The 16,311-nt window shown below is 41.0% G+C and overlaps 1 protein-coding gene across 7 annotated transcripts in view; it reads left to right on the top strand.

Moving 5' to 3' along the window:
• LOC128137068 (contactin-4) overlaps positions 1 to 16,311 on the top strand; it is a 351,999-nt gene that overhangs the window by 140,454 nt on the left and 195,234 nt on the right. The window contains exon 1 of one of the 7 annotated variants that reach the window (XM_052777694.1): positions 13,247 to 13,380. The exons of 4 other annotated variants lie outside the window; for them this stretch is intronic. The gene's annotated coding sequence lies outside the window, so the exon portion shown is untranslated. Of the gene's footprint in view, positions 1 to 13,246; positions 13,381 to 13,474; positions 13,567 to 14,728; positions 14,851 to 16,311 lie in introns of those variants that run through there. 2 more of the 7 variants (XM_052777696.1, XM_052777692.1) reach the window with 2 other exon arrangements.

Genomic DNA, 16,311 nt, shown 5'->3' on the forward strand with positions numbered 1-16,311 from the left:
ATCTCTTCTGTATGTTTGTCTTTTTTTTTTTTTTTTTTTCTTTATTCTGTTTTGTCCCCTCTGTAAGAATTAGAGCTGATCAGGAGAGGGACTGTCATTCCCTTTTGTGTTCACACTTTGCCTAGCACACCTAGTTAATGACTGCAGTCCATAAATACTGTGCCAATAGAAACAATAATCGAGCTGTTTCAAATGTGCATGAAAACATAAAGCTTCATTTCCCACCATCAGTTACTCAGCTAAGATGAAGATGAGTACCCCTCTGTGGATTTTGTTCATCACCAGTACGGAGCATCGTGCTTTACCGCTGCTGGTCCAGTGACCGTATTGTATCAGAACAAAGACAAACCAAACTCCTTATTCCTTAGGTGTTCCTTCAGTGGCATTTTTTTATCCCTAGCTCTGAGGTACTTAACACATCTTAGGAAAAAACTGGACTATGTACCATTGGTTATCATGTAATCCAAATGGACCTGCAGACGTCTTGATAAGCGAGAGCATGTTCGATGGTTGAACCTTCACCTGTCTCTAATACTCTCGCTCAATCTTAATCAGCTCCTGTTCAAGTGGTATTCTGCCTGTGAACAGCAGAAGTTGTACTGGCCTTAATGACAGTGGGAAGAAGCTTCTGAGAGACTCGTGGCTTCACGATAGCTCTGTTGTCCTGCAGAAGGTGTCGGGACTAGCTCATCCATCTCCCTGGTCACACAGATCTGGAGATGAAATAAACCTCCTTCATGTCTTTGTTTTGCATCAGGGAGATAAATTATCAAAGCATCACCCCATGTTAAGCATAACAAACCAGGTAACCCCAATCAACAGTAACAAAAAATTTCCAGCAAGAAGCCAGTGCTGCTTTGAAATTTAGTCTGACGTGGCTTTTGTGGTAGGAAAGAGTCAGATAAGCCTGATAGGCAGAACTGATCGGTTCCTGCAATTATTTCCTCAGTATTTTGATTCCAGTGTTATTTAATAGTACTTTCTCATAACTATCAAACCATAGCCGTATGCATTTCCTCTTCCTAACCTAATTAGGGACGTCATGCCCAGCGCTGATTCGGGGCTGTGCAGCTGCCCAGGGCCAGGCAAGAGCATTGCTCTGCCCGGCGCAGCTCTTCAGCCTCACCGCGCATCGAAGCGCAACCTTGGTTTTGCTTTTGGGGTCCTTCATCTCGATGTCTTTCTGCGTTCCTTTATTCCGTGTTTGCACTCCTGTTACCAAGCAACTTTTTCAGTTTGTTTTAGTTTGGGTTTTTGGTTTGCTTGCCTTTTTTAAAGAAAAAAAAAATGTATTTTTCTGCTTTCCCTTTACTTCTGTATTATCTTTCTTCCTATCTTCCTGTTACCACTGATGGGCACCTTTCTACTCTACCTATTTTTTTTGCTGACTGTTTTTATTTCTACTCAGCTCAGTCTGAAGAATAGAATAGATCTCTTAATTTACTTTTAGGTAAAGAAATTATTTTTAAGTGAGCTAAGGTGTCACATAGATCATAGAACTTGCATTAACTACCATGCTAATTATGTTGCATTTGACTTACCCAAACAGTTGTATTCAGCTCTTATGTTACTTCCTTTTTCAAAAATTAATGCAAGCTTTTCATGTTGCTTCTCTGGGTTTATATTGCAAATATACTTTTCTGTGGTAGGCTTTTTCTTATTTCCTCTCGTCAGCCTATTTATATCCAGAGATGTTGCACTCAGCTTTATTAACTGCAGTCTTGTCACCTTCATTATATAATTGTCATATTTTTGCCACATCTAAAGCTTCATCTTTATATTTTCTTTGTATCAGCCTTAGTGATTACAATGTTAGAATCACAGTTCAATAATTACTTTTTTTTTTTTTAAAGTGGTACCTATTTTCATTTACAGAAAACTGCTTAAATTAGTCCTTTGTAGCGCTCTCCGAACTTATCCGTGGGGGTCTGCAGAGATTTTTGACATCTAAGCCTCACGTTTTCTGTGATCATCTCGCATCTCTATTTCCAATTTTTTCTCCTCCTGTTGACATTGTTCAGTTTTCATACTGTAGTTTCAGGTATTACTGCTGTATTTCTAAGTCAAACAAATTATCTTTACCTTCAGACTAGTCCTAAAATTCCTAAAGTACTTCAGCATACCAAAAAAAGACAAAAAACCCCTTCAATCCCATTTATTAAAGAATTTTTAGCAGTTGAGACATGAAGCTATGTCCTGTTCTTCATCAGTATCGGACAATCTGCCTCTCTAGCAGGCAGCAAAGCTCTCGGTGTAGATTGTAGATGCGGTTTGTTGGCAGAAGTTACAGCTTTCACTAGAACTACTGAAATTGAGAAAAAGAAAGGAAGAAAGAAAAAAAAGACAGACTTTTGTTCCCTTATTCTTCTTTAGGTTTTAAACCAGCAGCATTCAAGAGGAAGTGCAGGTTGGGTGTAAGAGTTCAGTTTGCTGAAGGTAGTGTTTGAGTCCTTTAAACTCCCCAGCATGTATCAATCCTCCGTCTCATCTCCGAGATTACTTTTTAATCTGATAGCCAGTATTTTCTGGGTGGAATCTCTTATATCAAACCATAATTTATGTATTTCAGAGTGCTTTACATTTGATAATCTGGTAATATCACACTTTCCTTCCTTCAGATGACACTATCAAGTCTGTCAAGGTATATAATATTCTCCATCACGGGCATAAATTAACAGCTATATTTTCTTAATGTAATGAATCATAAATAGGAAATCAGCCATAATCTATTTATATGGTGTAATCTCTTCAGTGCTCTTACTCGGTTATTCTTTTTTTATTTTACTTTTAAGATAAACTAGTAGTAGTTGATGGTGGAACTGGAATTACTGTCCTGAGATTGTCAGACTCACGTTCACCAGCTCCATTGCCTGAAAAGTCTTCTTTAACTAAGTTTAAATCTTTGCCGCATCTTTGAGTTCTTCTTTTAGATATGCAATACCAAATTATAAGGTCTTTACATACTGCAGCAAAAAGCAACCAGATGTGTCGTGCTTAGTCCTTTGACTAGTGCTGTGTCACCACGGGGTTGTGGATCGGGGGGAGATGCGCTGGTCCCTCGGTTTATGCCAGGTTTAACCGTGCTGTCCCGAAGCTCCGGATCAGGGAAGGCAGGAGGGTGGGATTCAGCCCCCCCTTAGCACAAGGACTGGCAGAACCGCAGCTCCCTGGGTTTGTGCTCGCTGTGTCTGTCCAAACCCTTGGTCCCAGGCCACCACCAAGTCGGGCAGGTGACAGAGGTGACACAGTTCTCCTTTTGGCCTCAAATAATCTGGTTTCTCAGTGTTGTCTGACATTCAGACGTGTAATGAAACCATTATAAATGATTTGCAATGTAGTATTAGTACATGCTAAGTGTGGTTAATGTAGCATCAGTTCTGCTTGCTTTTGTAACTAATTGCTGCATTAGCAGACTTAGTGATTATAGGAACTGTGGTTAGGTAAGTAGCAGTGGACAGGAAAAGATGTAGAGAGGCAATGTTTGATGAAGCTTTCTCAGCCTCCGTAAGGGGTTAATTCTCATTGTCTTTTGCATAACCATAGATCATTGCTAATTCTTAGCTACCCACCAACATTTATATTAAAACTCTGCAGAGACTGGGGGTTTTTTTCAAGTCTCTGAGCTGTCATTTGACAACCTGCGAAGTGAAAGCTGAGCTCTGGTGGGGCTGGGAAGTAGGTGGTGTCTAAGGGCAAGTGTATTTGGAAAAAAGCTGTGAAAATTCATAGCAAAAGCAGCCTTGGAGATACCTGAAATATGCTATGTTTAAGCTTTCTACTTGTACAGACAAGCTGCCGAACCTGGGATAGCAAAGGGTTTTCAAATCCAGAGTCAAGAGGCTTAGGTCTGGGTCTGAGAACAGAGCAATTCAAAGACAAGCAGGTTGAGGTCGACCTAAGCCTGCAACGCAAACATACCTTCTATTCATCTCCAAATAATGTTTCTAGCATCTGTATGTAGCCTGGCTTTCTGTCATCAGGCTTAAAGCACCGGTGCTTCCATAGGAAATCAGCTTTAAGGTGAAGAAGAGAATTTCGGCTTTGCAGCAGACAGTTGTAGGCAAAGTGAACAAGGCTCAGAATCTTTTATGTATCATTGGCTGTAAACAAAATGTCCAGACTAGGACAATTGAAAAATAGCTATATTGTATTGTATATCAAAATGTGTTTCTAAGAGATGTCTGTAAGTGGTACAGTGTGTGATTTCATGCTTTATTGTTCCTCAATCTGTTCAGTTTACAGGGAAAAGGTATTTTTCATTCTCCTAGCTGCTAGCTTTGCCAACGCTACGTGAGCTCTGAAGCTCAAGCTGTGATCTTTCTGGCTTCTACATTTCCATCAGTAATAAAAAATCCACAGGACAAATTCTTCTCTTAGTTACACCTGCAAAAATCCATGATCTTCCAGGATTTCACAGGCAAAACTGAGCAGGGAATAGTAGCAGCCCCTTTGAAAATCAAAAGCACAAGAGCCATCAGAGAAAAGCTGCAAGGTGGAAAAGCATCCATTTAGGCTTGTACAAAGAGGAGTATAACTGAGGGAAAGGTGAAAATGTAATTAAGAAAACATGACAATGGAGAAAGTTTTCAGAGAGTGAGATTTACAGAACTGTAGGTTGTTATCTCAAGGAGGTGGTGACAGGTCCGTTGCTTGGATATTTTCAGTGAAAGGGTGGAAAGAAGATATAATTCATCATAGCTGGAGATAATTCAGGCATTTGGGGAACAGTGATTTGAAAAATGATCATAGATTTACTCTATTTTAAAGTCTACTAGGATTTTTATAAGTAGGACGACTCTTCGTTCCCCTTTCTTTCATGTTTTCTTCACAGATCACAATATTCCAACATTCCTGTGACTCATCAGAAGTGCGGTATGATAAGAAACCCTAAGCCAGTTACTTCCATCTATCCCATTCCAGTCATTCAGCATAATTTACCTAATGTGTCTTCTCCAGCTCTAATTTCTGCAGTTTTGCATAAAGTAGGTGCCATTAGGAGAACTAAATGACTGCCAAGGTGCCATTCAAATTCAGGCTCAGCCCATGCTGGCCGCGGCGGCACGTACGAAATGAAAGTCTCTGGGTTTAGCGCAGAGCAGGGAGATGCTCTCGCGTCCTTACTGACGCGGTCGTTGCGAGGACATGGGAGGTTGGGGGTAGGAGATAGATGGGTCTGGTTGGAGACGAAGGATGGGGACTCCCAGCAGCAGGGAGGGCTGGGGGCTTGGGGAACCCCAGCGAGATCTGGGCACTGACAGTGGGGAGAGAACAGTAGAACAGCCCAGGTTGGAAGGGACCTCCAAAGATCATCTGGTCCAACCTTTTGTGGGAAAGGGAGCCGAGATGAGATTGTGTAGCACCCTGTCCGACCACATCGTGACTCTCTGATTCTGTGTATTTGTTTTTCTCTACAAAGCAATATTCTGCAATTCAAACATTTTTAATAGCTACTATAATCAGGAGGTGGTTTCAGAAGATTTTGGGGGATCTGAATTAGTTATTTCAATAAATATATATGTACCTATGTGTATACATCCATATATATTTTTTAAATTAATGTAAGTTTATGGTAGTAGCTTATTTTGTCTACAATTGGTCCTTTTTTTTTTTTTTCTTCTCATGTTTGCAGTCTCTGGAAGGCATTCAGGTTTGCAGTCTCTGCAAGCAATTAACTTGTGCAAAACTGAGCAAAAACAGTAGTGTAAAGTTTTCCGAACAATAACGTTTTAAAACTAGAACTCTTCAGCCAGAGATCTGAAATGATGGATGCTATTTCATGTGAGAAAAACACAGACTTACGAATTACACCAAACCCCAAATTAGGGTTTATTTTAGGTTGTCTTTTTGCGTGCATACTGCTGGGTACACGTACTGCAGGGTGTATATATGAATTTATTAAATGTCATTTGCTTCGCTGTGTTGATGCCCTCTCACAGCTCGGAGGAAGCGGTGACATTGTGCTCCCGCTGCCCCGGCGCGGGAAACTCTTCCCAGAGTGTAGCCATAGGAAGGGCATTGCTGAATCCCAGGTAAATAAGGAATAAAAAAAATTTGTAGCCATTTACAGGCCACCTGCCAAAGATGAAAAGGCGTTTGGAGGCAGTTATAGAAAATTCTTGCAGCATTTTGGCAGTGTTTAAACCAGTTAAATGTAACACAGGTCTATGATCATTACTCTAATATCCTAGTGAGGGGGTATTTTTGGTAGATGCTTTAGCTAGCACAAACTTACAAAGTTTATAGTTCTCTGAAGGGACTCAAAATACTTCAAAGATCTTAAATTTACAGATGCTGGAATTAAATCTGGTAGTATTCTGAGAAGGTGGATAAATCAGCTTTTTGAAAGTAGAAACAAAGTCACAGGGAGATCTAACCTCTCAAAAAGACACATTAGATTACTTTAGGACCCAAACCTGCAACATCTTTTATTATCTTCCTGAAAAGCATCTCCTATAATGAAATGAATACAGGGATGTTATAGCAAAAATCCTGCGAAACGTGAAATGACAGTAGCGAGCGGAAGATCTTACAAATGAGCTCATTCTGAGCAACACTGTCATCTTTGTAACGCTGTCAGGGATCGTGCAATTCAACCAGTTATTCCTTAAATAAAAATACCACTCTGAAGTTTTAAAAACTAAACATTTCTGATGTCTGCCAGCATTTGTGTGGCTGAAATGTCAGCGGAAAACACAGCTGAGAGTTTGTGCCGATAGACTGCCTGCCTTAATTAGCGTCCATCCGCATTTTGTCAAAACCTGAAGCAGAAACAGAGGCCAGGTTTTCCTTTTTAGCGTTTACAGCAGTCTTCTCTCTGGTTCAGGTTTCAGGCCAGACCTTTGGCCCCATCCCCTCTGGCTCTCTAGAACAGTCCCCTTCGCTGCTTCGGGCAGTCCCGTCCCTCCTGGGTGCATCTCCTGCGTCTGCAGTCCCGTACCTCGCCGTCGTACAGTTGCTGCTGCGGCTCATTGCTTGGGTTTGCGGGCATCGCTTCGAAATACTTTGTGTTTGGCTCATATACCTGTTGCAGACTTTTGGTTTGTAGTCCTGCCCTCCCCTCGCGTGGCTCCTGCCCGTTACAGCTGCGGGGAGGTCTCCAGTGCCTCCAGACGCTTTTCTGAGGATTAAGAGCAGTAGATTAACATACCTACAAGAGACTGTTGACCTGCTGATCTTCTGTATTGCTTTTATGGCCATTTATCACAGTGTAAAGCGTATCTAAAAGACCCTCATGCAGTTGGTAACATTTTCATCTACCCTGAATGTGTTCCTTCGTTATAAGTCTCAACATATGACAATGCAAATTAGCGCCGTGATTATTTTTGTATATGTGTCTCTATTGTGATCGATGGCAAACTGAAATGGATCCTGGGAAGATATTTATAAATTGAGATAATGAGCTGGTATTTTTTTTAAACAACACAAGAAATAAAATGTTGAAAATGATCCATTGCCACGCAGTCGAGTGGAGACACATGCATCAGCTCTCATGCCTGAGAAACCGATGCGCTTCCAATTACTTCGGTGCCAAGTTTCTGCTCTGAGTGACTAAAGGCCATTGTGCAGGAAGTCCAGCGATATATTTTATTAGCAGAATGGTATTTTAAAAGTGCCACCCTTTAGCCACTGGAGAGAAAAGCTCCGAAATGAGAGAGATGTGCAAACCAGTATAAGGGATTTTTGCACAGTTACCTCTCTGTGGGTAAAAGGAGGACTCATATTTTCACATCTGCCAATCTGACTTATTTCATGAGCTTTAAATTTCTCTAATAACTTTTGGGGATGGGAGATTCATGAATTGTCATGAGTGCTGGAACAGAGTTATCCGAATCACAAAGGCTACTTCACTCCATCTGCTGGCTGGACTTACTTCATGAGCCAAATTCTGTAATTTTTAGTCAAAACTCACTGCCATCTAGGAAAATTTGCAGGCATGAATACTCTGCAGGTTCTTGCTCTTCCACATCTAACCCCTGCCGTGACTCAAAGCCATACTTGTTGGGAACCTTTCCTACCAGGTGAAACGAGCAAGCTCACCAGAAGACAGACAGGGTAATAGAAGATGCAGTGACAATGTCTCTGCAGGAATTCACGTCTGCGTAACATACAGGGCTCAAAAGAATATAGGAGGCAGCTTTTGGCAGACAAGCAGAGGAATTTCTCGCAAGGAAAAACTAGCTGTAGAGGTAGGACAGGTTAGGTCTTTCTTTCTAAAATGATGTTGTCTCCTATTACCCTGCTTTGGTCCCTAAAGGATGAACCTGAAATAGAGGGTCAGCTCATGGCATGCAATTCTGGAGGCCTCCTTGGCTCAGCGGACCTTTCAGTTTCATCTCATCTCTCATCATCCGTGTACTTTGCCAATTAAAAGACCTGAAGCAATTAAACTGTCTATAATTATCCATGATATCATGTTGGCTTTCTGGGCATTAGCCAAACAGCACATTTAACAATCACTTACACTTCAAATACTGTAATCAGCAATTATCTAAAATGCATAGTCTTAACAATTAGCGATTCAAGGTCTTGTTTGCTTGAAAAAGTGAGCAAAAGTAATTCCATAGCATAGTGACTTCCCTTTCATACGCAATTACAGCGTATGTGGGAGGTAGCATAAATCCTAACTTTGATATTAGTGCATTAACATCAGCTCCAGTTGAAGTGGCTTTTAGGAATGATGGAAACAACTGACTGTCACAATATTATATAAATTGAGTGTGGGCACCATCTCTGGTAATAGATAGTTTGGAATTCATAGATATAAAGGCACAATAAATAATACAAAAGGGACAAACCATTCATCTTAGCGTTGCCATATTGAGACTTGCTGACTTGCATTAGCTTTTGTTTGTCATGCAGCTTTGTCTTTTTACAAATTATTTTTCTGTTATGAAATGAAACATTTGCAGATTGAAAAAATACACTTTTTGTTTTGGTGGAATGATGAACCAGTTATCTTAACAGTTCAATATTTTCTGATAATCTTAGAAACGTTATTTGTTCAAGTCTTAATGGAAGAAAAATACGGGTAGCATTAAAAGAATGAGCTTTACCGAGCATCACTATTCTGTCTTTGATGACTGTGATCCATTTGGTAAGTCATCAAAGATGTAAGAGAGAATAAATCTACTCTTTCATGTCCGTCATCTTTATATAGTCTAAAATAACACATGGGGTAATTTTCCTTCTTTTTCTAAATGTAAGTGCTTTTTTGTGAATCTTCCAGTATGATTTTTTTTTTTTAACTCATACAATATATACTTTTAGTTGATAGCTCTCATCTTTTATGGGAGAAATTGCTGAAGCTGAGTAATTAAAGTTATTCCTGACTTCTCTTATTTACTGGAAACAACTTAGCTGAATCATAAAAGAGTAAGGATTGTACTTTGAATGTTTTCCTGTATAGGTTGCTCCTAGCAAGTAATTCCTTAATGGCATATACAACAACAACAAAAACATTCTGGAAGGGAATCTGGCACTTGAATTGTGTTCTTTATTCAGCATCCTTGCCATCACCAAGCTGAAGTGATATGCGGTAGATGTATACCATCAAGGGAGCAAGTTTATCATAGTATTGTTCAAACCCCTTCTGTCTCCTTTTGCTTTCTAAACCTTATTTTAAATCTAATATTGCTGTAAAAAGAGAGCATTCTTCTGTCTCCTGTAACCCCCTCATCCTCTTTTTTGCATGGTCTACAGCTTCACCTTCCCATCTTTTACAGGATGGACCAGGATGCAGTGAGCCATCACCTCTAACAGACAGTACAGTAATTCCCTGGGGTGGGACATATGAAAAAAATATTGGTGAATAAGTAAAAAAAAAACCCCACTTTTATTTTTAATTTTTCTAAGGATTTTTTGCACAAAGCTTGATGCTCTACCGAAATGCTTTAGGCATGCTGAGGTGAATCCCAAAGGAGCGATCTCGGGTCTGAACCGCAGCAGCGTGCCATGCTGCCCGGGTTAACGAGCGCTTGCAGGTCAGAGCGATCTGGGGGATCTCTGCCTGGCAGAACAGGGATATTCCCTCCCGCTGTAGCACTTGTTCTGGTTAGAAAGTGGTAAAAATTTGGGGATGGTGGGCAGGATGGGGTTTTTTTCAGGGGATATGTGGAAGGGGGGATCTGCCAGGCAGTGCAGTGTGTTTCTGGTGTCCCAGGCGGGTCCAGCAGCGTGGGGTGCGTGGGGTGTCTGCCCTTCCAGCCTTCTCCCCTCCTTTCGGTTGAGAGTGCTTAGCTGGTGTCTAAGGGGTAAAGGAGGTTGTCATGGCAAAACTTAGTTATTTTCTCTCCAAACAGTGGCCTAGATCTTTTGTGCAAAATGGTTTTCTGTGAGCCCAGGTCGGTACGTGTGGGATGTTAAGCCATTTAAAAGAGACTGAGAAACAGAACCACCGATCCTGACACTTGCTATAGTTTATTAATCACAGGGTCATTTTATTTCCTCACCTGGATTCTTCAATTATTTTTGTTTTATTTTTATCACTGTAAAAACAGGTAACTGTCCAAGAGTATAGGCTCCTTCACACAAATTCCAAGGACAAAAATGACACTGCAAAGCTGATTTACTCCCAGCAGAAGAATCTATCCTTCATCAGAGAGACAAAACTTCTGGAAAACATGAAACAAACTTCAGTAACGGGAGGAGAGAGTTTTAGCAAATAGGCATATGTTTGCTAGGTGTAAAGTTTCTTTTAGGGGAGGAAAGGAATTACCTTTGCTTTATAGAACGGGTGTGGGAGTGAGGACATCCAGGCTTAGATGACAGCCCGATGCTGCTAGGAGAAAGAAGCATCTCAGGCAAGGGGCTTGCAACCCCTGCAGCACCTGGGAGAGTTGTCCACGTTTTTGTTGTGCTTGCGTTAAAATAAGTAGCTCCTTTTTTCTGTTCAATCTCCCTAAGCATCGCCACAAAGCTCTAGTAGCGGAAACATCCATTGCTTTATACAGTCTTATGGAATAAGGGATTTAAAACATTGTTAGGCGAGATTGCTGTGGTTTATTAATCAGATTTCAGCACTTTCTTTTGAATCACTTAATGTAGTTTTTTCTTCTTTTTTTTTCCTCCTCTGATAGTGTTCTCTTACACAGGATCCATCAGTTCCTGTTTTGTTGGTCTTTCTTACACGTATGGAATGATTTAATAATGAACATGTGCTTTCTTTTCAGTAATGTTGTGTTTACTTTATTGCAATGAATCCTACTTTAAAGAAATCATTGAGACATCATACAATTTAAAGTTACAAGTCTTCCTGTCTTTGATAGTCTGTCTCCAAGGGAATACATCCCAACAGGGATAAACAGAACTAGACGGAGTTGTGTTTACTAATTACCACCACCATTTAGAAACAAATATGAGTCACAGAGCACCACAGTGAATCCAACCCAAAGCACAATAAAAAATGAATCTATATAATTACTAAGGAAATGAAGACTGAATATAACTTAAAGGCAATGAAAGTCTTTATTTCCATTTTATTACTGAATAAATACTTCAGGATATTTTCGTTCGCTTCACTTTTTGTTTGCTCACAAGGTCTGCTTGTTAATATGACTGGGATGGACGAGAACTCCTTAATTAACCTGTTTTTGTGGGCATCTCACAGTTTCTATGAAATATGTATGCTGACAGCTATGTAACAATAGTAAAAATAGAAATGACAGATTTGTAAGCACTGGTCAATTTAAAAATGTTCAAGAAATGCAGTTTTTGAATTATTGGACCAGGCTGCTCTGCAAATTGGAATTCAGTTCAGTTAATTGAATTCACTGGATCTATGGCAATTTACATAAAGTCATAATAAAAGCATGGTTACCTTATCAAAAGCTGCAGTTTCAGAATATTATACAAAAAAATGGAATAATATAATTTTTATTTTATAATCAGTGAATGCAGAAATATATAATTGACACACAAGCAAAATTGAAACATATATTCCGCGCTCAGTTTCAAAGAATTTGGTATGCAATAATCCCAGGCAACATGTTGTGAATCCTGTATGGATTGTATGGAAGCTAGATGTTGGTCCATTCTTCTGTTGCTTTTGATGAGCTTAGTCCCAGTCCTCTCCTGTATCTCAAGTGAATTGCTTTGGTTTGTTCCAGTATATATTGCATAAGGAAAATACTGCTTTTGTTGAAGCCCTGGAAGCAGTTTCCTTAAAACACTGGTGGTCCCCGATTCCACTGGCAACCTGGGAGTGGCGGTGCCGAGTCTGGGATCCATGTCCTTGGGCATCCTCTGGATTGGGGATGAGAGTACTGCAGATGTTCTCCGGATAATTCCTTTAGTGAATCTGCATCCTGACTTTTCCTTAACTATTTCTCCCCATCTGTTTGATGTACGTGTTTATGTACATCCACAAGTGTGTAAATTCAGTTGTTACAATTGCAGTACAGCGTTTTGTTCCTGGGGCTGTGTTGAGAAGGTTTAAGTGCAGCCTTTACTGATTCAAAAGGACCGTGGGGAAAGAATCTGTTTACTTAAAAATAAATGTGGCAATTAAGTATTTGTTATGTTGACCTTATGCACTAGTGGATTTGAAGCTTAAATAAAACATGCGTAAAACAATAAACCTGCAGTATATGTAGGAGAAGGGTATATCTATATAGCTGCCCTCACTGCAATAAAAAAAAAAAAACAACCTGAAAAAACATAATGATGTATGAAGGTATTTTTTATTGGTGTCTTTGAAGGGGGAGACTTCAAGAAGAGTCTGCTCCCCAACGATTAAAGCTGCGAAGAAAGTGCAGGTTTATGCAGAGGGGAGTGAGGTGATGCTTCGGTGGGTGCAGTCCCGTGCGCAGTTAAACGGGGCCGCGGAGCTGGCACAGGCTCGTCAGCCTTACCCGCCCAGCCTGCTGCGGACACCCGGCGTCCAGTTTAATTACAGGGGTTTCTATAATCATCTTTCAGCGGTGATAGGATTATAGCCCGCGCTGAAACCCGCGAGCGAGTATCTGTTTTGTTTTGCGTGGTTTACCCTGAATTTGAGTAGGTTCAGAGCAGCAGACGAGCGAGCAGGATGGCTCTCCTCGCCGGGAGGGATACTGCTCCCTCCCAGGGTCCCGCCAGGATGCGGCTGCTCGTGGCAGGGGGCAGAGCACGGAGGCAGGCTCCCTGCCCGTCCCGGGTGGGCACACGGCGGTGGGGACTCGCAGGGAGCGGGTCCGGCATCTGGTTCGCTGTAACGTGTAAAATAAAACCGGGTCAGTTCACTGCACAGCACTGCGAGGACCAGTTTTCCTTCCACGTCCGCCTGCGGACGGGGCTCTGCCAGCTGCGTTCGGTTTTCTATTCTGCTGCTCTTCGCTGAATCAAGCTGCTGAGACAGAATCATCTGCTCAGAGCTCGACGGTCCCTTTGGCTTTTCTTTCAGAGGTACGTAATTGATTCGTTTAAGCAAATCAGCCGTCCTTTAGACCAAACGCTTTACGCAAAAGTTAAAGATCTTGTTGCGTAGGATAGCACTGCATCGTCTCAGAGCCAAGCATCAATAAAACTCTTTATGAGCAAGCATGGTTCAGCCAGGTATATCAGGAACAAAAGCAGGACGAATTATTTAGCGTAAGTAGAATTTTCCTGGCTGTTGCGTTCTCCACTAGAATATAGAAATTACTTGTTGACAGAGCAGCTGTTCACTGGAGCCATCGGGGTGGAGGGGTGGCGAAGTGCAGTGGGTGGGTGATGCCTTTCGCTAGGCTTTAAAACTTTTGGGGTTGTTTGTGGCTTTGTTGATAGAATGTCAGCAATATTGATTTGTTTCATTTAAATGCTGAGAAGTGAGTTAAGAGAAGCATATGCTTTGCCCAGGAAGACTTTTCGCTTTGGTTTCTTGGAGTATTATGAAAGCACAAATTGGAGTTGCATGATAAATGGCTGAAACTTTTAAGTATTTGCTTTTATTCTTACAAATACTTCTAGGTGCCTAGATAACCCTATACTTAATAAAATAAAGCATGAAACTTTAAGTATACTCTGAGCAGCTTAAATTACTCACAAAGATGCATTAAGCTAATGCTGTGCTTACAGAAAGAGTTGTCGTTGCACTTTTGCAGTACCCATCGATGGCTAAGAGCTGGACCGTTCTCCTCCACCTACTTGATGCATGCACTGATGCCTACTTCAGCCTGCTGAACCCTGTCTGGCCAAGAGCATGAGTCAGTACCTCTAATACTAACCTTACATTTGGGTACTGCTGTGGGTTTTGCAAGGCCGTGCAATTTCTAAGTGGTGGTACTGACATTTAAGATTGATCACAGCACGTATCTGGGTGTATGGATTTTCGGGGGCATTGCGTGATGTTAGTAAATGTCCCTCTGCAGTTTCATATGCTTTTCAACGCATTGGTTTAAATGCTCTGTCTCTAGACTTTGTTTTCTTCTGGCTAAAGCTCAAAGCCTCAGAGCGCTTTGAAGCCACGCTGAATTGGTCTTACCTGAGGGCCAGAGTAGTTGCACAAGTTGCATGAAATTCTGCGGTGCAGAAGGTACATAAAAATGCGCAGATAAGTCTGCTCCTGAATGGGCAGTAAGTCTCAAAGCAGAGAATACCACAGGTTGTGAAGTATGGAAATGTCTCGCTAGTAAGGACAGAGTGTATTCTCATTAGATTTGGCTGAGGAAAACCACACAGGAAGAAAAGAGCAGCAGTGTCTGGTTACCTGCATGCTACAGATATTCCTGGAGCCAAGGAGTCCAAGGGGATAGAATAAGGAAAATGTAACATATAGCAAGCAGAGATGGTGAAGTATCGGTGCAGTATTAGGTATGTACCTGAGGGAACTGGCATCCTACCTTGCAAAGGTACACTGGGGTTTTATTATGAAGCTTTCTGCTTTCACAGAAAACAGTAAGTCTGAATTAAGCATGTGCAATGAGTATGTTTAAGGTTTGTTGTTTTCAGCATTTTTTTCCTAATTGAAAGAAGAACTTGCCCTCATTTCAGAATAAAAGGCATCCCCAATGAGCACTGGTGAAAGGGCTGATGTGAATATTATGATGATAATTTATTTTCTTAGGAATGTTGTAATTTCAGCATTTCTAGAATGATTATAAGCAGATGCGGGAAAGAACGGGGTACTGCTTCAGCATGCATCACATTACCAAAACCCAGTGTACTTAGTAACATGTCAGACTTTTGCAAATATATACATTTTCCTTTAAAAGCATAAATAAACAAACCAACACACACTGAGGCTTTGCTTTTACAAGACCAAAGCTTCTACATTGTTTATCTTGTTGCTGAAACTTGACCCCGTTGCCAAACTTTCCTAGCACAATTAAGCAAAACTTTACCACATAGAATGAATTCTCTAAATAATATTTTTATGCTTGTCACTTACCTTGCTTTTACTTTAAACAGAGGGATCAAGTTGATTTTGATGCTAGAATGAGCTATGGGGTAATCTTCACCATTTCTGGTTTGCATTAAAGAACAAAAATACTGAGTACTAGTAGCCTTGCGCTGTTATTTATGGAGGAAAAATTTGAAATATGTTTGAAAACCTTAATAAAGAAAGCGGTTGCAATCCCCTTGCAAAACACAGTCCAGCTTAATTGAAAGCAAAAGTTGAATTATTAGAAAAAGTTCCCCATACTGGGCGTGTGGTAGCTAACAACGCAGTTCCTAGCAAACCACCATGTACCAAGGCATTCGAAAGCAAAGGGGTTGTGTTGGGTCTGCAATGGCTTAGAAGCGTGCAAGAGAGAAAATGGGGAATTTGGAGAGAAAATTGGTGAGAGCTGTTCTGCTGAGCAACAGTAGTGCATCCGCTATCAGCACGGTATGATCAAGCGAAGGAGTGGCTCGACTGATCTTGAAAAGAGCGATATATCAAGTTAGGAAAAGTATGGAAACATGTGGGGTGTCAGGTAAGCATGTGGCTCCTGCCCAAAGCTGGGAAGAGCACTTCCAGGCTCAAAGAGCAGTGAATGCTCCAGCATTTATTACGGGAAGCTCTGAGATGGTCCTTGAGCGGCCGATCGTGCATCTCGCAGGGCACCTGTAGTGCGGTTCCCAGTGCTGCAGTCCTCCTCTTTTACAGGCATAGCAATTGAAAGGAGAGAGATTTGGATAGGAGCACCCAGCAGGTGGAATAAAATGTAAAATTATCTGCTTTACACTCAAAAGCGTGCTGTAAAAATTATTTGATGAAAGGTTTCTTTAAAGATTGCATAAAGTAATCCCTGGTATTCTTAAGCTACTGAGGAACATAACACTATTTTCTATATGCTTTAAATGCTTTATTGCACATAATTTGAGTCCCTTTAGTGCTGAGAGCGATAGATACCATTTCAGATTTTCTCTGCT

The sequence above is a fragment of the Harpia harpyja genome, chromosome Z (assembly GCF_026419915.1).
Source record: "Harpia harpyja isolate bHarHar1 chromosome Z, bHarHar1 primary haplotype, whole genome shotgun sequence".
In the NCBI taxonomy this organism is placed as follows: Eukaryota; Metazoa; Chordata; class Aves; order Accipitriformes; family Accipitridae; genus Harpia; species Harpia harpyja.